The 20,622-nt window shown below is 42.8% G+C and overlaps 1 protein-coding gene across 4 annotated transcripts in view; it reads right to left on the minus strand.

Moving 5' to 3' along the window:
* Positions 1–20,622, minus strand: part of BACH2 (BTB domain and CNC homolog 2) — a 335,928-nt gene that overhangs the window by 177,740 nt on the left and 137,566 nt on the right. The window contains exon 3 of one of the 4 annotated variants that reach the window (XR_008557209.1): positions 20,210–20,259. The exons of the other annotated variants lie outside the window; for them this stretch is intronic. The gene's annotated coding sequence lies outside the window, so the exon portion shown is untranslated. Of the gene's footprint in view, positions 1–20,209; positions 20,260–20,622 lie in introns of those variants that run through there. 4 annotated transcript variants of the gene reach the window in all.

Genomic DNA, 20,622 nt, shown 5'->3' on the forward strand with positions numbered 1-20,622 from the left:
TGCACCAGGAGTTGAGAAAATGAAGCTTCTGCATCAATGACCCCAAGGTGATTGCCGCCCCCGCAACCCCTTGAGTTTTACTGAATGTTTGATGTTAATCAGAATTCTGGTCACAATCTTTAAAACAGAATTAAACTATGGTCAAGATGACTAGAAGCTGTGTCTTCTCTCACATGAACCCTCCTTCCATTTATTCCCACACTCGCTAAGCATTTCTGTGCTGACTCAGGTCTCACTGTCGGTGGAACGCTGACGATGCACAGAGTCCCATGATGGTTTCCACCTTTTACACTGCCACTGGGTCTGCGACCCCTCCACTGGGGCTTCTCACCTTGGCTGCTGCCAGTAGATCATCTCTACCCTTCATCGTGGCTGTCCCTTGCTTTCCACTGCTCTGTCCCTTCTGTTTTCTCTCTCATCACTTTGCCTAAGCTCCCAAATTTCTCTAATTTCTATGAACATTGCCCATCAATAAAGCCCTCCTTTCCTGTGACCGGTCAGTCCTGCAAGCGCAATCCCAGACTGTAATTCTGCACTACTTTCTGCTGTTGCCAATGCTAAGGCTACATTTCTTCACCTACCTTACTTTCTTATGCTTGATTTTTTTTTTTTTTAAACTTTCGGGATCAGTTCCATTATAGATAAACTAGAGGCCCAGTGCATGAATTCGTGCACAGGTGGGGTCTGGCTGGCCCAGCCCCAATCGGGGTGGATAGGACCTGGGCCTGTCGGGAGGAGGAGCTGGTGGGAGGTTGGCTGGCCATCTGGCCCGCCCCGATTGGGGCCCACTCAGGGCCGGGCCGGCTGGGGGAAGGGCCCACGGGTGATTGGGGGGCCGATTAGGGGCGGGACCGGACATGGGGAGGAGCTGTGGGTGGTGGGCCGGCTGGCCCTGCCCCTTAATGGGGTAAGGGGTGCCAATCGGGGGGCCAGTGGCCTGAGGGAGGGGCCATGGTTGGTTGGCTGGCTCTGCACCTGATGGGGTGGGGGGGGGGTGATCTGAAATGGGGCCGGGAGGGGGGAGGGGCCTCAGGAGGTTGGTGGGCTGGCCCCGCTCCCTATTGGGATGGGGGTGATTAGGAGCGGGGCCATCTTGGGGGAGGGGCTGCAGGCCTATCAGGGATGTGGGGGCCCATTGGGGGCATGGCAAGCCAGGGGGAGGGGCTGCAGGAGGTTGGTTGGCCAGCCCCACCCGGGGTGCGATCAGGGGCTGGCTGGCTGGCGGGGTAGGGGCTGTAGGCCTATTGTGGTGGGGCAGGCTGATCGGGGACGGGGCTGGCCGGGGGAAGGGAGGGGGTGTTTGGCCGTGGGCCTGCTCTTGATTGGAGTGGGAGAGTCTGATCAGGGGCAGGCAGGCATGGGGGAGGGGCCGCAAGGTTGGCCAGCTGGCCCCACCCCCCAATTGGGCTGGTTTGCTGGCCACAGTGGGCGAAATAGTGACTGGTTGTTATGATCATTATGGCTGTTACGGTTGTTGGCTTTTTATATATATAGATAGGACTGTTAAAGTAGGCAACTGAGGCTGGCTTTAAGGTCAGAGAGTCCTGGTTTCAAATCCTGATCAATTGCATCAGTAGCTGTAGCATCTCTGTCAAATCATTTAACTCTTCTTGGCCTCAACTGCCACATCTGCAAAATGGGGATAGCAATTCCTACTCCCTATGTTGGGTTTGAGAAGGTTTCAATATATAAAAAGCCTTATACATAGAAGGCACTCTAGAGATGTCCCTTCCCTGACCTACTCTTCCCTCCCATCTACACAGATCACCCAGAAGATGGCTACAGTCAAGAGTTAGGAAGGAGAGGGGATATCACTGGCAAAATTAAGCAAAACTGATAATAATTAACAGATTAACTGCAAATGACACTTTGTATTACCAGAGCTGGTCTATTATAAAAATCTAGAGATAAGGTGATAAAAAGCAACAAAATTAGCTCTACAGGAGCAGCAAAAAGCAGAACCAGGCCCTACAACAAAATGAACACTAAGCCATGTTATTACTTTTCAAAGAAGTGTCCTACAAAGAAACCAGGGTGTGAGAAAAGCTTGGTCTTATGTGGAGAACTGACAAATATGCAAAAACCTAGACCAGATTCCCATTTTAAAAAGGAACTTGTAGAGTAACCGAACCTATTCTGAAAGTGCAGCAGTTCTTGTACGCCAAGTCATCCTGTGACCCTAACACACACACACACACACACACACACACACACACACACAGCCCGCTGGCATGGAGCCATGAAGAGAACAATGTGCCACAGACAGAAAGAAGACCAGGCTTGTCTGGCCTCCACCTGCTGTTTTTAAACCCAAGACACAATGTTACCTAAGAAATAGTCTCACTATCTTCTAGTCAGCTCTTCCTTTCCTGCAGGACAAGTAGAGAAAATGACTCCAGTGCCGTCCTCTCTAAACTAGACACCAACTGAGAGGGAACCGGCTCTTTGCAAAATCCCCATGCAGAACACTCGGATATTTCTGCTGGAGTGAGAAAAAGCATGTGTGTTTGAGTGAATGTGATGGTTTTCAACTGTTTAAAGCTGCCATAAATCTATTAGCTTGAACTTCAAAGAAACAAATTCTGAGAAAATTGAAAATTAGGGTGGGCAAGCAGAATTGGATCGAAACCATTTCTCCATTCCTTCCCAGAAAAATAATGGGAACCAAACCAGGCCCCAGCCTTTTTCTTCTCCCAATTTTTACTACTTGCCACACTTTTGAAAATATCTTCTACATAGCTTCATCTCTGGACAAACAGATTCTTATTCAAGTTTGTGGTTCAACACTACTCCATGAGATCATTTTCTGTGATTTGTTGGACATGTTTATGTGGCTTTTACTGAGAACAGCTTAAAGTGAATTATCTGTGAGAAGCCTGTGGGATTCTATAATTCTCTGGAGCTCTTCCCGATCAGGATTTATTCCACGACAATTCTAAGCCAGGGAGGCCTTGATGCCCGGACTTATAACAAGCTTCGGCTGCTGTCTTGCAAAGCCAGGCGGCGTGGGACCGTGGGAAGGGCAAGAGGGTCTAGGCATAAATCTGCTCTGTGTGGCCGGGCCAATGACTGCCCTTCTCTGGGACCCAGGGTTTGCACCTGTAAACACGGAGGTGGTGATGCTTTCTCAGGTCATCCTCGCCCCACCACTCTATGATGTTCCGCTTCCCATTCATGCTGCACACCTGTGTACCTGCGATGAAGCCCAGGACCAAAGTCTCATTCTAGATTTAATCAAAGAGACAGGCGGGAGAAACATAGACATGAACTGGGCAGAGAGAGTCAATTTACATCACCGGGGACAAAGAGACAAATGTAATAATGAGTAGGGAAAAGGGATCTAGTTAAGTCTTTCTCTTGAAAAATGCTTGAAAAATCACTACCATAGCTTGGAGACTACGTGCCAATATGAATAATTGAGGTAAATCCATCAAATACACTAGAGGACACTTCCGAGGAGCTAGAACATATTACACTGAGGAGGCATTTTCTAGATTTACCCTCCAGTGCTACGAACGCCTTGCCACTAAATAGTAACCCTCAACAGCTCTACCAGGGAATGAAACACACACACTGAAGTAGGGCAGAGTAAACACAATGTCCCTAACCCAGTGGTCGGCAAACCGTGGCTCTCGAGCCACATGCGGCTCTTTGGCCCCTTGAGTGTGGCTCTTCCACAAAATACCACGTGCGGGCACGCACATACAGTGCGATTGAAACTTCGTGGCCCATGCGCAGAAGTCGGTTTTCGGCCTGGGCGAGTCTATTTTGAAGTGGCGTTAGAACACTCAAGGGGCCAAAGAGCCGCATGTGGCTCGCAAGCTGCGGTTTGCCGACCACTGCCCTAACCCGTGTATCTGTGTTAATCCGTGCACCACGCTTTTTAGTAATAAGACAGCAAGGGCGGGAAGAATGGTGGGCGAAGTGAAGCCTGCTGCCCTCAAGGAGGATGAGCCAGAACGGGAGCCGGGTGTGCATTTTTGAAGGAATGACGTTTCCACTCCATCAGCCTTCCCTACACACACTTAACAAGATGAATACGCAGGATGTCCCCATTCTATTTCCGTGTTTGCTCTCAAGATGACCTCACTGAAAAACAGGCATCAAGGCCTTTACTGTTATGTTGCCAGATTTAAAAAGGTCTGTTCACAGTGTAACTGTATGTGCACGGCTGAAATCTGGAATTTTTGGATCTTCTATCATTTTTCTACCCTTTCTCTCCCTGACCTCTTTTATTGATTCCTTGCCATGTTTCTCATAAATCAGCTTTACACTCTTTAATGTTGCATGTAAAATGTTGTGTGCCTTGAGCTGTTTGGTGAACACCTGACAAATACCAATAACATTAGAAAGAAAAGTGAAGGCACATGGCCGGCATGGCTCAGTGGTTGAGCTTCGACATAAGAACCAGGAGGTCACGGTTCAATTCCCGGTCAGGGCACATGCCCAGGTTGCGGGCTCAATCCCCAGGGTCGGGTGTGCAGGAGGCAGCTGACCAATGATTCTCTCTCATCACTGATGTCTCTCTCTCTCTCTCCCCTCCCTCCCTCTCTGAAATTAAAAAAGAAAAGTGAGGGCGAAGGTAGAGAAACGTGGTCTGAAGCTGCTTCACATCCAGGGTGACAGGCCCTGGGAAGGTGCTCAGGCTCACTGTGCAAAGCCGTCAGGGACAGAGAAACTGCTGCCTCGAGGTCCAGAAGGCCACTGCCTCGCCTACTTCTTGACAGAACAGAGTTCCTTGTTCTGTATACGTACCTCCCTCCCTTCTTTTCTGGGGAGAAAAATGGGAAGCGAGGGGACATTCTGCAAACCAGCAGGCCTCGAATAATATTTGTAAATGAACATGGGAAATGTGCTTGTGTAACTTGTGTTCAGATGATGTCTTTATCTTGTGTATGGACACTACCCATGTACTTCCCTTCTGAGTCTGTTAAGGCCCTGGCTGGTGTAGCTCAGTTGGTTGGGCGTCATCCTGTGCACCGATAGGTTGCCAGTTTGATTCCTGGTCAGGGCACATGCCCAGGTGTGGGCTCCATCCCCAGTAGGGGGAGTGCAGGAGGCAGCCTACCCAATGTTTTGCTCTCACATCAATGTTTCTCTCTCTCCTTCCCTCTCCCTTCCTCTTTCTCTAAAAATCATTTTAAAAAATTAAATCTGGTCCAACTTGTGTGGCTCAGTGGTTGATTTATAAACCAGGAGGTCATGGTTCGATTCCTGGTTAGGGCACATGCCTGGGTTGTGGACTTGATCCCCAGTAGGGGGCATGCAGGAGGCAGCCAATCAATAATTCTCTCTTATCATGATGTTTCTATCTCTCTCTCCCTTTCTTTCTGAAATCAATAAACATATATTAAAAAATTAATTCTGATAAGGAATATCTTTTAGTTAATGAGACAAGAAAAACGAATATAGAAAAGAGAACAGGAAATTAGAAGGCCATAAAATTGGTAATATCACTGTTTTAGACAGGATTAAGCCAGACTCCAGGTAACAGAGACAACCCCCCCCCCCCCCCCGAAAAAAAAAAACCACACCAAAAAACAAAACTGGGGCTTAAATAACAGAAGTTAAGTCAGAGGCAAGCAGTCCAGGACTGTACAGAGGTTCCTCATCCATCAGGACTCAAGCTCTTTCCAGCCTTCCTTTCTGCCAGTCCCACAATGTGGTCTTTCTCATTCAAATCCAAAATAACGCTGGTGCTCCAGCCATCACACTTATGTTCCAAGGAACACGAGGGAGGAAGGGGTGAAGAAGGGTGTGGTCCGTTCCTTTTTAAGACTTCCTTGAACACACACACACACACACACACACACACACACACACACACACACTTCTCCTTACAGTTCATTGGCTATAACCTAGTCATAGGGTCAGAAAGTCTGGGGATAATGACTTTTGCTAGCAGCAAAGCTGCTTTTTGGTTAGCAGCTCAAGTATAAAAGGGATTCTGTTACTTGATGAGCAAGAAGGTTCTATGGTGTCCAACTAGCAGTCTGTAACATAAAGAAGATTTTGCAAGCTGTCTTATTTTCTGAGGCTGTATAATATAGAAATCCACAGCACATGCAACAAATGGAAACAAAAAGAGCACTATTATAGTAAACTACTATGACAGCATTCTACTGAATTTAAGAAAAGTCATATGAATGCTCTATCTCATAAGACTCAGTGATGTTTCTTAATAATTTAATGTCATTCACATAAAAGGGATAACATTTCACATGGTGCTTCAGAGACATCTCATTGATCCCAGTGGTAGCAAACCTTTTCAATCAATAGGTTTGGACAACCAAAGATACATGAAATCCTCTAACCTGTACTTAATACTAATCCAGTGGCATGAGGCTGACGAAGGAGGGAGGGAGATAGGACAAACACCTTGGACAGCAGTGAAATGATCTTGCTAAGGAGTTACTCAGAATTAATTAAGACACTGTCACAAGGGGACAATAATTGAATAATTCCCTAAGATGTACTAAGAGTATTATGGGTTGGTGCAACCTGGCAATTTATATTAAGTACCTTAAAATTCTGCAAGCCCTGACCCAGCAATTCTATTTATAGACATTTAACTTAAGAAAAATAGCCATGGACATACTTAGAGAGTTGTCTACACAACTATTCATCTGGGTTATTTATAACATTAAATAAATGGAAATAATCCCTTCAATATCTAACAAGAGAGGACTAGTTACATACATTCTGCTCCACCCATTCTAATGTAGCCATTACTAATGATATGGTTAAGAAAATTAGGCCATGGACAATAGTCATAATATATAAAGTATAAAAAATAGATTATAAACACAACTAGAATGCAATCCTGTTTCTTTGTTTAAAAGCCAAAGTACATATATACTAATATACTTGAAAATAAGGTGGTCTCAAATAAGAGATCTTCCATTTTACCAATGAGAATACAATCTCCCTTCCCCCCAAAAAAAACCCCACTTTTGCTAACTTGAGTTTCTAGGCTTTCAGAAATGTGATGAAATAATTATTTATCTTTTTATATTTAATTCACATTCATATTTTAAATTACATTTATATGAAATAATTGATTTGTAATTTTTTGAATCATATTTTATCCAAATGTTTCACATTCATCTGCAATGTTTTCATCATTGCTAGAATCCCTTACAAGTCATCTAATACTTCTCATTGTTAGAGATACAGTCTTTGACTTAGTATATGAAAGCTGTCATTGGAAATTTGATCCCAAGCAAGAAATATCCATTTGCATCATATTAAAAAAGCTGGTGTAGCCTGGCTGGTGTGCTCAGTGGTTGAGTGTTGTCCTATGAATCAGGAGGTCACAGTTCGATTCCTGGTCAGGGCACATACCTGGGTTGCAGGCTCAATCCCAGAAGGGGGCATGCAGGAGGCAACCAATCAATGATTTACTCTCCTTTCCTCTCTGAAGTCAATAATATATTTTAAAAGTTGGTGTTATCATTTGATCTGCATGTGGTATCCAGTATGTAACTACTTACTGTGTTACTCTTGAAAATGCTCTTTTAAAAAGACTTGTTCTTGCTGGCATCCAACCCAGGCTGTGGGGTCATGCTCTCATGTGAAATGGCTAAATTTCTGTTGAATTTCATTGCCTACTTTTAAAGCAATTCCATCAGGTAACTTACACAAGTACCTAAAACTTGCACTGACTGAGTAAGGTGATTTCAGTATAACGAGTCTTTGCCCAATATTGAGACATATTTCATGCATATACAGATTTTAAATGATTAGAAGGGCAATCTCTACACGGTTATTCCCGAGGAGAAATATTATTGAGAGATTTAAACTTCCTTTTGTTTGCTCTCCTTACTTTTTAAAGTTTCTTCAATGAACAAGAAGGACTGTCTTAATTAGAAAATAGTGTTAAGATGGCCCTGGCCGAGTAGCTTAGTTGGTTGCAGTGTCACCCCATTTGCCAAGGCTGTAGGTTCAATCTCCAGTCACATACAAGAATCAACCAATGAATGCATAAATAAGTGGAACAATAAATTGATGTCTCTCTCTCTCTCTCTCTCTCTCTCTCTCTCTCTCTCTCTCAAAATCAATAAATTAAAAAATAAAAGTAAAACAATTTAAAAAAAGGAGATAGCATTAAGAATAAAAAAAGAAAGAAAAGAAAGAGACATTATATAAATAACACACAGGACAAGAGCAGAGGCAGGCTGAGCCAGCCATGGGGTGTGATTTAAGGTATTCCAGCTCAAAAATAATTCCCTATTGGCCTAAAATTTGCCATTCCTTTGGGTGACAGCCATTGCAAGTTAGTTAGCTAAAATGTAGATGTGTTTTCTAGAAAAGTGACTCATTCATCTACCATCCCATTCCATTCACAGCAGATTCATTTATCAGATTAGTTTCTGTGACTGAACAGAGTCCTGAGGGAATGAGTCAGGGACAGGTCAGTTTTATGTGAGATGATCAGAAAGGTCACATAACAGATACCCCTTCTCTCCTATTTCCCACAAAGCTTGGCAGCCAGGGAATAGGAGGACTGAGACGGCACAGTAAAGAATAATGATAATCAGTAACACTGACAGGCAGTGTAGGATAAGGATAAGAACCATTTCTACCTCATAAGGTTGTTAGGTCTGAGTAAGCAGGTACATGTAAAGCTCGTGGTCACAGTACAAGTTCGATAAATGCTGGTTATTATTACATGCCAAGCGCCATACTCAATGCTTAGACCACCATTATCTCAGCGAATTCTCACAACAATGCTACCAGGTAAGTACAACTGTGCCTGTTTTACAGACCCAGAAGCTGAGGCACTGGAAAGTAAAGTAACTTGCAGAAGTTTGCAGAGTTGGTAAATGGGGAATGTGCATTCTCTGAAAGTTGCAGTCCTTGCTTTCTCCCAGCCTCATCTCTGACATGGGATATGCTGCAGTTCCTCTCAATTTTGCTTTCTTTCTTCCTACATGGACTGCTGTGGTTGGACCCCTCTTCAATATTCTCCAAGGCTTCCTCTCCTCAGTTTCTCCTGACTTGAGAGAATATCCTACACAGGACAGATAACCCTTCTAAAACCTAGATCTGGTGTAACTTCACTGCTCAAAATGACTGCAGTCTCCTTGCCCTGCTGACCAAAAAGAAAAAGGCCAAAGTTTTCCAACCTTTCACAATCTGGCTCCACCAGCCCTCTCTGGAATCATCTCTCGAACACTTCCTTTTGAGCATCCTGATGCTGTTTCTGCAAGCCCTCAGCCACCTCCAAGTATTCCACCTTTGCTCATACTGCCTACAATGCCCTTCTCCTCCTAGACAATGCATTATTCATCTTTTATGAAACAGCTGAAATGTCACCCTCTTTAATAGGTCCTGAGTGTGGGCTAACCCCATTGGTCGGTCAACAAATACTAGGAACCTACTATGTGTAGGCATTGTCCTGTCCCCCATCCTACTCGGTGCTCATAGTCTCTTACCACTCAGCATGCCCAGTGCTCTGCTGTGGCATTAATATAGACTTTATAGAACTCTTTATTCTGTTACAATATGAGTCTTTAGAGAGAGGGACCTTGTTGTATCTAGCTTTATATTTTTTGTGTTCTGTACATACCTCGACACACTAAGCACTCAATAAATATGAAATGGATGAATGTTGTCCTGAAGAATCTTCATGCTAGAAAATACTTATAATTGTGTGAGCAATCCTATCTGCAAGCATGGAGATGGCTCATTTAAAGATAATATTTTCCCCTTCATTAAAAAGAATTTGTACCTAAGGCTTGCTTGCCTTTTGGAAAGACACCATTTATTCCTTGTGTACAACACAAAGAAAGGCCTATATGTTTAGCTCTGAATCCCTGGGGTTTTGTACAGTGCTAGGTATTAGTACTCACTCAATAGACACTGAAGGCATGGAAGGAAGGAAGAACGGAGGAAGGGAGGAAGAAGAGAGAGTTAAGTGAAAGTTTGGGTGCCAAGAGAAGAGCTGGAAGTGAAGACTATTTCCCCCAAGATAGCTAAGGCTCAGGCAGCTGCTAGCAAACGTGGGTCTGACCCCAAAGGAGAAAGCGGCATCAGGCCAGGAGAGGGAGATCCTGGCTGGGCCTGTTGCAACCGGGCAGGTTTCACTCCACAGGTTAGGGAAGGCACCTCCGGGAACGCCCCTCTTCCAGAATGACAGGCCTGAGATATTTAAATGCTGACGCAGACACTGACTGGGTGAGTAAGCCCCATTGAAGGGAGTACTAAAGCCAACTTCTTCAAATATTCTGGAAGCAAGCATAAATAAATCAGTAATCCTTCCTGACACACTCCGTTTGGCGAGCTGAGTCTCCTATTCACCTTCCTTGCAGGTGAGCAAACACATGCTTTCGAAAGGAAATAGAAACCAACTCATGTTGAAACTTCCCAGAGATCATCCTGGATGTAAAGCACTTCTGCCAATAACCAACCAGGAGCTTCACTCCCCAGACTATAAATAGAGAGGGAAGCAGCAGTGCCCTTGCAGACTGAAATCTCTGCTAAACATGGATGTACCACCCAGAGATCATGACCTCTCTGCCCACTCCCGAAACCCCCTCCCCTCCCAACACACACAGAGATTACAGTGGTGATTCAAGGTGCAGATTCAGGGGAAGAAGAGATTAAATTAGACAATGTATGTGGGAGTGACCAGAGCATGCTGTGTAGCACACAGTGGGTCCTCTTTAAATGTGGTGTTTGTTTTTTTTAAAATTAAATTTAAAGAGACAACAAAGGAGAGAACAGATCACCTCATCTATACTTGGAATTTCTCAAATTACTCAGAAGAACACTTAAAAAATTCCAAAAAGACAGAGAGTATGCAACCCCTGTCAAAATAACATTAAGTGCTGAAATACAGACAAAGACAGATAATTAACTGCTACTAGCTTAGATGAAAATGTCTGCAATGTTGTGTAAGTGCTTGGGTGATATAAAGCATTTGGAGGTAAACTTAGGAAGGTGTGGGGGCTGGGGAATGGAGAGGAGAGCTATCTTGGGAAACATAGTCTTCACTTCCAGCTCTTCTCTTGGCACCCAAACTTTCATTTAAACTCTCCTTCCTCCGTTCTTCCTTCCTTCCATGCCTGTCAGCTTTTTACAAAACTAGTTCACACAGAAAACTTTTCAAGTGCAAGACACTTAGAACATGCACAAAGCTCCCTCAGAATGATGAAAAAATGCCGGACAAGGTTCCCTGAAGGTCCCTCGAGGGTCTCTTTCTGCAGGTATATCCTCTAAAACCGCAGGGAGTGACATTCTATTACTGTGACTGATGTGCCAGGCCGTTAAGTCAAGTCGTTCGTATTAAAATATGTGAATTCATCATTAAGGATCCCTCTGACTAATTCGGACCTTTTGACCCACTCAGCTGCAAGGAATGGCACCGCCAAGAAAGAAGGATGTCATCTTCCAACAGGACTTGAACAGATTTGCCCAGGAAGGGAAAACACCTGGGTTTAAGCGAGATAAGATCAGGTGTGGAAGGCAGCTGGGGAGAAACTGGGAGAAATGACAATATTCTTGAGCGACTGGCTAAGCCATTTTGAGACCTTTTCTCTTTGACATCCAACAAATTTTCAATTGTGGCATTTCAACTGTGGAATCGGAAACAACTTGAACTTGAATAAGAGTTTGAAATGAGAACTTTTGCTTTAAATTTTTTACATTAAATTCCATGTATAGATGTATGTGCACAGAAGGAGAATCCCAAAGAGTGGAAAGATTAAAGGTTTTCTTAAAAGGTTAAATTCAGGGATAGTGAGTTTGAAGTTAAGTTTTACTATGCTGGAATTAATATTCTCGCATCACCATGCATAACCAAAGCAAACCCACAGAAACACAGAAGTGATGCTATAATACTGTGTTCAACTCCAAGTCATCGTGTATTGACCCAGGTCATGGGTGTGTGTGTGTGTGTGTGTGTGTGTGTGTGTGTACGCGCAATGTTCCTTATTTTCCAGTGGTATCTGCCCTCAAGGACTCCAGTTGATGGTTTTAAACAGAGGCACTGATTCTGTCACTGACACAGTGTGAAAGTTCTCTAAAATGAACTGTCAAGGCAGAAGTGTCTAAACTGGCTTTAACAACCTCATGATCCAAAGCTGATAATCAAGCTAAAACTTTGTTCTAAACTAGAAGGCCACCTATACTTAAAACAGACAACTGGTCTCAACACAGAAAGAAGTTAAAAAAAAAAAAACTGAAAAAAATTAGTAAGTAGATGCATTATTTCAACCTGACTAATCAAATGCCTTAATATACCCAGGTAAGCCATTTCTGAGTTCTGTGTGTGTTTTTTTTAAGTGCCCAGGATGGATATTAGGGTTGAAATTTACTAAGAGACTAGGTAATGTTAAATTCACCACTTGTCTTATAAAGACAGTCTGAGAGTGAATAAGAAGGAATGATGCATAAAACTAACTCAGAAGAAGTGGTTTGAAAATAAAGGTTAAAAAAATACAATCCACATCAGAATTTAGAGCCAATGACAGAAGAAATAAAAAGGCCTCCAACAGCCTACAAAAGATACAAGTCAAAGAAAATACACCACAGCTTATTACCAGTCTCACATTTTTACTACTACTTAAAAAGAAATAAAGAAAGAAAAAAACAACAACCAAAAAAGCATTTTTTCCCAAAGGGGTAGAGGCAGAAATAGTAAATACCAAACCCAGAGAAAAGAGGAAGTCAGTCCCTTACATAGAAATGGGTGACTTACTCTATGCGGTATTAAAAATTGCCTTAACAAGAATGGGGCAGTAATAAAAATAAATTATTTCCCTTTTTGCAAAGCATGCGAGGGTAGGAAATTGACCCAAACTGCCAGAGAAATGAGGAAGCATCCTTTTCACATTGTCCTCAGAATGCGATTTCATAATTTATCCCTTCCTCAGATGCCCTTTCTGCCATGTCCCTGCTCTCTGCTCTTGAGAGCTGTCCTCTCACCAAGCTCCTCAATTAAATTATCTCACGTTTCGCTCTGATCTGCTGTTCACAGCTTGTCACATCACTGTACCATAAGCCTTCCCACAAGCTGCTGAAACCGTACACTCAGGGAGCCGTTCAGCTGCTCACTGGGTCCCCAATCCCGGCCCAAGGCGGGTGACACTCTAATGGCAGCTCCATTGTCTGGGGGAGGGAGCTTGTGCGTATCTGCAAAGCAGACCCACCAGCTCTCCCCTCTGAGGAGTGTGTGTTGTTCACGTCCTTAAAAATTATGAAATGTGCTGTGATCAACCTACGGAGGCCACAATCTGTGTCCCACATAGTCAAGTAGAAAAAAATAAAAATTGTACTTGTCTTCATCCTGTTGGATAAAAAGAACAGGCAATTTTCTCCTGAGCATTTGGAAAAGAATCAAGTTGTGTAGTTACCACACACGCTCTGCTTTTTATCTTTTCATTTCTAAAAAAATGAATATAATGGGTGAGCCTTTGAGTCTGTGAGACATCTTTTCACAAAACAGCATTTGAAGAAAATGTTTCAGAATATTCCGTCTAGAATGGCATGAATTATCCGGAACAGTGATACAATGAACCTACATGCCAAATTAAAGTATTAAATCAAAGGGCCAATAACAGAGAAAGGAGAAAATATGGTTGCAAAATGAGACGAGATGAAAGGCAGAGACGCAGAGGAGATTCTCCAGTTGGATGAGACAGGTGCGGGAAGGCTCTTCCCAGAGCGGGGACGCTTCCAAGGAACAGTGCACTGATTTACAGGTGGCAATGCAGAGGGGGCACAGGCAGCAAGCGGCTAATCAAGAAGAATTCCGCAGGAGCCAGGGAGCTGCCCTATGCTAGGAGAGTTTAAACACATAGTGGACGTGGAACCGGATCCACCAATGAGTAGGGAAAAGCATTGGTTTTTTTATTTTTTTTTCTCTCCCTCTCATTTTTCCTCCCCAGTAGTTCTACTGGTCCCACCAGGAACCAAGTGGTCAAAGCCTCATGTGCCCTGAGGGGAGCAAAGAACTAGATCCATCCATTTGGTGGGTGATGTGACAATATGGTACCAAAAACCTTAAAAATGGGCATGCCTTTCGCTCTGATAATTCCATTTCAAGGCTGTGTGAAAAGGTATGTGCACAAGGGTGCTATCTGCTGCTCTCTTTATAATGTCCTGCCTTATTTGTAAAAGTGGGGGAAAGCAGAAACCATGTAGGTGTCCAGTAATAAACCATAATCCATTCACACGCAGCCGTCTAGGAGGGCACTTGAAATGATGCTGTAGAGGGATATTTACAGTATGAAATTATGACGCTGAAGATGGGTGTTATCAAGAAGTGGAAATGCAGTGATTAAGTTTTTTGTTTCACACACACACTCAGCATTGTAAGGTACTCTCAGGATGTACACAGCAGTTTCTAGGGACCATCATATGATGAGTGCTTTGAGTTTTTCCTTATCTGCTTCTTTAAAAAGTATCTTTAATACAAAGGTGGCGCTTTTTTGTTAAAGAGAAAAACCAAGGAACATTTTTTAAAAGGAGCAAACTCAGGTGGTGGGTGGTCTCATGTACAGAAACCTATCAAATGTCAGGAGCTGGCAGGGCCGTGAGCCCCGAGTGGCCACCTTCCTTTGACAGGCAAGGAGCCAAACGCATGCAGAACAGGAAGGTCCTGGCCTCAGAAATGCTCAGGAAAGGAGGGGAGGCAGTCATGGCAAGGAGGGAACAGAGGCCGGGAAAGGCTGCCCCGGAGGGCTGAGTAGGTCAACACGATGGAAGTGAGAAGCGTGTGTGATTTGGGCGCGGAGGTTCGACAGAGTTGAGAGCGAGTACCGGGTCATGCTAGATTTTGGAACGATAATGAATGGGAACTTAAGAAAATTAGGAGACTAGAGATATGGCAGGGGCTGGGAGTTAACATTTTCCAGCACTTCCACGTAAAAGACTCATGTTAACTTACGCAATCCTCTAAATAACTCAGAAGACACCAGTCCTCCCCATTTCACAAGTAAGGACACCAAACTTAACGTCACTAGCACTGGTCACACATCTGCCACGTGACAGAGGTGTGGTGTGCTCTCAGGGTGGACTCCACGCCACACGTTGCCTCCCGTGGTGTTCTGTCTCCTGAGAGAAATACCTTGATCCACACAGGGTACCTATCAACTGAGGCATCTGGAGTTTCAATGGCATCAAAAATCTCAACTGGTGAGTCAGTAATGTGGGGGATGCCCACAGTAACACCATAGCCTTGCGCAGTGATATATTCATGGAACCGGGAAGGCCGGCTCACCCTGAGCATGGCAGGAGAATAGAGAAAAGGGAAAGAGTGATATTTCAAAAATCCTTTTTTCGGATAGACTGGCTAACACTAAGGCCTTTTAATCCTCCCCTTACAGATAATAAGAAACGTGTGCCCCTTTCCTTCTAATACATCCCTCAGAGTTCCAATTAGTGCTGTCCTTGAACTACCAGAGTCCTCAGCTGCAGCATTAACAGTGACCTTAGGTAATAGCAGCGCTATCCTGGCTATTATTTGGAGGGAGCATTATAGCAGGCACTGAATTACCTCCTCTCTTTTGGCCTTGGAAATGGACAGCAGAGAGTCCAGATCCCATTAAATGGGAGGTCTTAGCCACCTATTATTAGCTACTTGCAGAAACCAACACATGATCACTCTCCTTCAAGCCCTCAAGTACTTGTCTCATTGCAGGGTTAGTAAAAACATTACTTCTCGTCCCTTTCTCATTGCTCTGATTATCTCAGAGGGGTCTGTTTAGGACCACATCTTCTCTGTGTTTATCCCTGACTATCAGTCAGCAACCAAAGCTATGGGCTTACTTAATAGCGCTGCTATTAGTACAAAACACTTTTTAAAAAATATATTTTTATTGATTTCAGAGAGGATGGGAGAGGGAGAGAGAGGGAAACATCAATGATGACAAAGAATCATTGATCAGCTGCTTCCTGCACGCCCAACACTGGGGGTTGAGTTCGAAACCCGGGCATGTGCCCTGACTGAGAATCAAACCGTGACCTCCTGGTTCATAGGTCAACATTCAACTACTGAGCCATGCCAGCTGGGCCAAGTTTTTTTTGCAGAAAAGAATGGACTATAATTTTGCAATCCCCTTCATGTTAGTTACTTAGTACTTTAGAAATTGGTGCGACTTCTAAATGGTAACCATTAGCCACATGTGACTACTCAAATTTAAATTGAATGAAGTTAAAAACACAGTTCCTCAGTCACACTATTCACATTTCAGGTGCTAATAACCACATGTGGTTAGTGGCTATTGTACCAGACAGCACAGATATAAACCATTTCTGCCACTGCAGAAAGTCCTATAGGACAACGCAGCTAGAGAGCAACAGATAAAAAAATTCTGAAACACTTGGGTTCTTCTGTGCCAGGCACCGTTCTGAACTTCTGGAATGTACTGACTCATTTAATCCTCACTATGGCTCCATGAGTGATGTAGGGCTTGTGACTGTTCCCATATCACAGATGAGGAAACTGAGGCACAGAGTGACTAAATAATCTCTGATTCCTCTGTCCCACCATAGCCAACCTCGCCAACCTCCCCGCTGCAGTGTCTCTCATACCCATGCCAGTGTTTGTCATCGCATACGCTACTCTTTAGAACTGATGTACCCTTCTAACTGGTCGCCCTGTTTCAACTCTCCTTCTCTATCATCAGCAGGACCAAATCATTGATGATTATTCTGTGACAGATAAACCTTCAATGGAGCCTCATGGTCTCCTGAATTAAGGTCAAATTCTTCAAAGTCATTTTCAAAATTGCCTACAGTATCGTCCCCATTTTTCTTTGTAGTCATATCCTCGTCTACTATCTAAGACTTATCAATAACTAGGGCCACTGCATTAGTTCAGGTCTGCTGAGAAGCAGGCACTACCATGGGATTAGACCTGTAAGAGGTTTCTTGGGGAAGGAGCAGGGGTAGGCAGGAAAAGTCTGCAGACCAAGATGTAGGCCTGGCTCTGTGTGAAAGAGGAGGAAGGAAGGGAGTGGGATGTCTTAGAGTGCCGTGCACTTCTAAGAAAGGTTCAGCCCTGCCAATGCAAGTCCTTGCCGCAAAGTGTCTCAGTGGAGGACCCCTGTCTTGCTGGAATGAACACAGCTTAGCACTCTCGCTGTGCATGATGGCTGGTTGGGAGTGGCCCCTGGGAAGCATAGCCATGGGGCCAAAGTGAAGTGAGTCTAGAGGGGCCACAGCTGGGGACATCAGCCAGGTGTGCTCCCTAAAGCAGGAGAGGTGAGTGGTGCATTTTTATAGCCACCACAATCATTCATTGCATAATTGACCATTCAACTGGGACTCTGAAGAGTGGAAGAGGGCAGTATTAATAATTGCACTAGGGCAACAGGTGGTGGCAGGGACCACCCCAGGCAAACTGAAATTTATGATCACGCTGCCACAACCTATGCATCAAAGAGCCCATTCGATGTTCATCAGCACAGATCTTTCCACTTCCTGACATCCCTTCATTCAGGAACTGCTTTATGGCCCCAACTGTTGCTATAGAAATCTTAGGCATCTTTTAAAAGTGACCTCAAATGTCACCTTCTGAATGTCATCTTCTCCTGGGAACCTCTTCATGTGTACCTTTCTTGAGATTCTGACCAAATTCTGGTTATATATTTTAATTCATTTTGAATTATCTCATTCCTGCCATCAGACAGTAAGATCCCCAAGGGCAGGAACTACGTTTTTTTCTGGTTTGGTTTTCTCTTTGGTGACTAGCACAATGTCTTGTGCATACAGCAGGCGCCCATGGAAGGCACACCCTCAGCTCTACAGACTGTGCTAACATCAACTTTCTTCTTTTTTTAAAAAAATACTTTTATTGATTTCAGAGAGGAAGGGAGAGGGAGAGAGAGATAGAAACATCAATGAGAGAGAATCATTGATCAGCTGCCTCTTGCACACCTCCTACTGGGGATCAGGCCCACAACCCGATCATGTGCCCTTGAATGAAATCGAACCTGGGACTCTTCAGTCCACAGGCTGATGCTCTATCCACTGAGCCAAACCAGCTAGGGCCAACATCAACTTTCTTATGGCATTTCTGTTTTAAACAAATACTTGCATCATTTTGTATTTCTTAAAGACAATTTTTTTTCCTACATCTTTATAGTTCAGACAGAGAATTCATAAAGAGCCAACCTTGGTGAATGACTTCTTTTATGATTTGCTAATTGCTTTGTCCTTTTTCTGCTGAAAGCCTACACTGAATTACTTCAAGTTCGCCTCAAAAAAGGACTAACAAATTGCCAAATGTAATTTGCACTTTAAACAATAAAACTATTAATGGCATTTTAGCAAGAACAGCCATTATTCTCTTTGCAGCAATAAATCAGCATTTTATCTGTTATACATTGCTTGGTCAGTGTCAAATGGCTCCAGAATAAATCATTTTCTCCTTTCTGCTGTCTGATAAAGAAAGCAGGCAGAAGGCAATCCTTGTTCTGCATTCCAGGCATATCATTTTCATGCCTCACGAGTCTGTAATTTATTTCCAGTGATAAACCTCTTGTTGTCCTACACTGGCCAGTGCTCACACATGTCCAAATACACACGGGAAGACACAGGTACCTCTTCAATATTAACACCAGAGCAAAGGGGCTTCCAGATGAAGAGCTCAGGGGCCACCCATAGTAAAATTTGGTGCCTATTACAGATTTTAGTAATGGGGCAGTTGTAAAGTAAAGAGAAAATGTTTTCATAATTAGACTATATTTTTCAGCCCCACCTCCAGATATGGTTGTAAATACCACACAGTCATTAAATAGGACATAGAATTATCCTAAGATTAAGCTATTCTATTTTCACATTTCTAACTAATATACCTAATAAGTTTTACAATCCACCTAATAAATTCTATTTAAAAAAATCCCTTGCACTGAAATTGGCTTGATTCTATGATTTATTTTTCGTACTTCTGAATATAGCACAATACAGTACCACAAAGTAGGAGCCTGATGAATATTTAAGTGAATGAGTTAATAGATGAATGCTTTTCATTTAGTCTGCTTAAGTCACATTAGTTTACAGCATTATCCATTCATCAAAACTAAATACTACCATGTCATCTACATTTATTACAAGCTGGTCCTTCTTCTCTATGTTAAACTTTACTGATATTTGGGAGTTATGCTTACTGCCATATATTTTAAATATATGGAATTCTTCATAAATATTATGGATAATGGTGATTAGTTGCTTTTAATATCCTAGAGAGAGTGAGAGAAAACAGACTAAGCTACAGCATGAGAGATTTAAGTTAGATAAGAAAGAGTGCTGTGACATCAAATCTAATTGACCACTAAAGTGGATTAATGAGGGAAGTTAGGAAACCTTCACTCTTGGAAGTCTTTAAAAATAAGATGTAATCTCATCAATTCATACACTATTAAGTATGCCCCCATCTAAAGACAGGGGAATTGATTCCAATAGTCTTTGAAAGACAGGTATATTTACTAAGTGTACATCTAAAATAACATAATTTTCTGAAATATGGGTATTTCACATAAAATATTCATATCAATTCAGATAATCAAGGACAGGAATTAAATACCAAAGAAGTGACTTCTAGTTCTTGTCTCTCACTTATTATGTGGTTTGGGGCCAGACATTTTACCTCAAAGATCCAGATTATTTTCCAATTAAATACAAATAATCCTATTTCTAACTACCTAATCTTCAAAATAAAGTGCAATTAACTTTGTTGAATAAGTTATATTCTGAATAAATAAGCAATAGCAATATTTGATTCCTACAATTTGTTTCAATACTAAATCCTTACTCATTGTCCTGAAGTAAATTGTACTATATAAATAAAGTGTTTATCACAATGGTAACAATTAGAAGAGAAATGCTAATAGACAAATTTTAGCTTGTGGTAATTAAGTGAATAGCAATCTGACAAAAGAATTTATATTTAAAATCCAGGCACTTTACTGTATTTATAGCAATCGCTCTCCACATTGACATTCTTACTGTGGAACTTTATTAATACCACAGCTGAATCTATCATTTCAAAATTCCCAGGCACAAGGCATTGAGAAAATGAAAAACACTTCCTCTATGTTATGGAATTTAGAAAAAATAATGCTTTCTTAACCACTGGGGTATATTTTCCTCCTCAAGGTTCAAATGAAAAAATTTTTAAAAATCATGGTACAGACTATGCAATTTATGTTTACGCTGCTTTTGTGTTAGGACTCCTGTTACGAGAAAATGCACATATATTACCTTTTTACTGCTTGGGTACAGATCTATTTTGATTGTGGTCATCAGAGCCTGAAGAGTCAAAAAAGAACACATTATTCCATTCTCTGTCTCTTTTAAGATAAAGACATTGGACTACAAAGATGTTTTTCTCAACAGCTCAACTCCCTACTCAGAGATACCAATACAAAAGCAGCATTTTGGGTGGGGAGCACAGGAGGAAGCAACCACAGCTCTTTGCAGAGTAGGCCACAGGTTCCAGTGGCAGACATGCGCCAGAAGACGGGAGTACGTGGGTTACAAAGCACATAGAGGAAAAGTGACACTGAAATGAATAAAATGAATTCATGGGGAGAATTAGACAAGATTAAAGGGATAGAAGTGGAAGATTCCGACCATGTCAAAAAAAGTCAACTTTTAGGAAAAGGGCCATAA

The sequence above is a fragment of the Eptesicus fuscus genome, chromosome 10 (assembly GCF_027574615.1).
Source record: "Eptesicus fuscus isolate TK198812 chromosome 10, DD_ASM_mEF_20220401, whole genome shotgun sequence".
Taxonomy (NCBI): domain Eukaryota; kingdom Metazoa; phylum Chordata; class Mammalia; order Chiroptera; family Vespertilionidae; genus Eptesicus; species Eptesicus fuscus.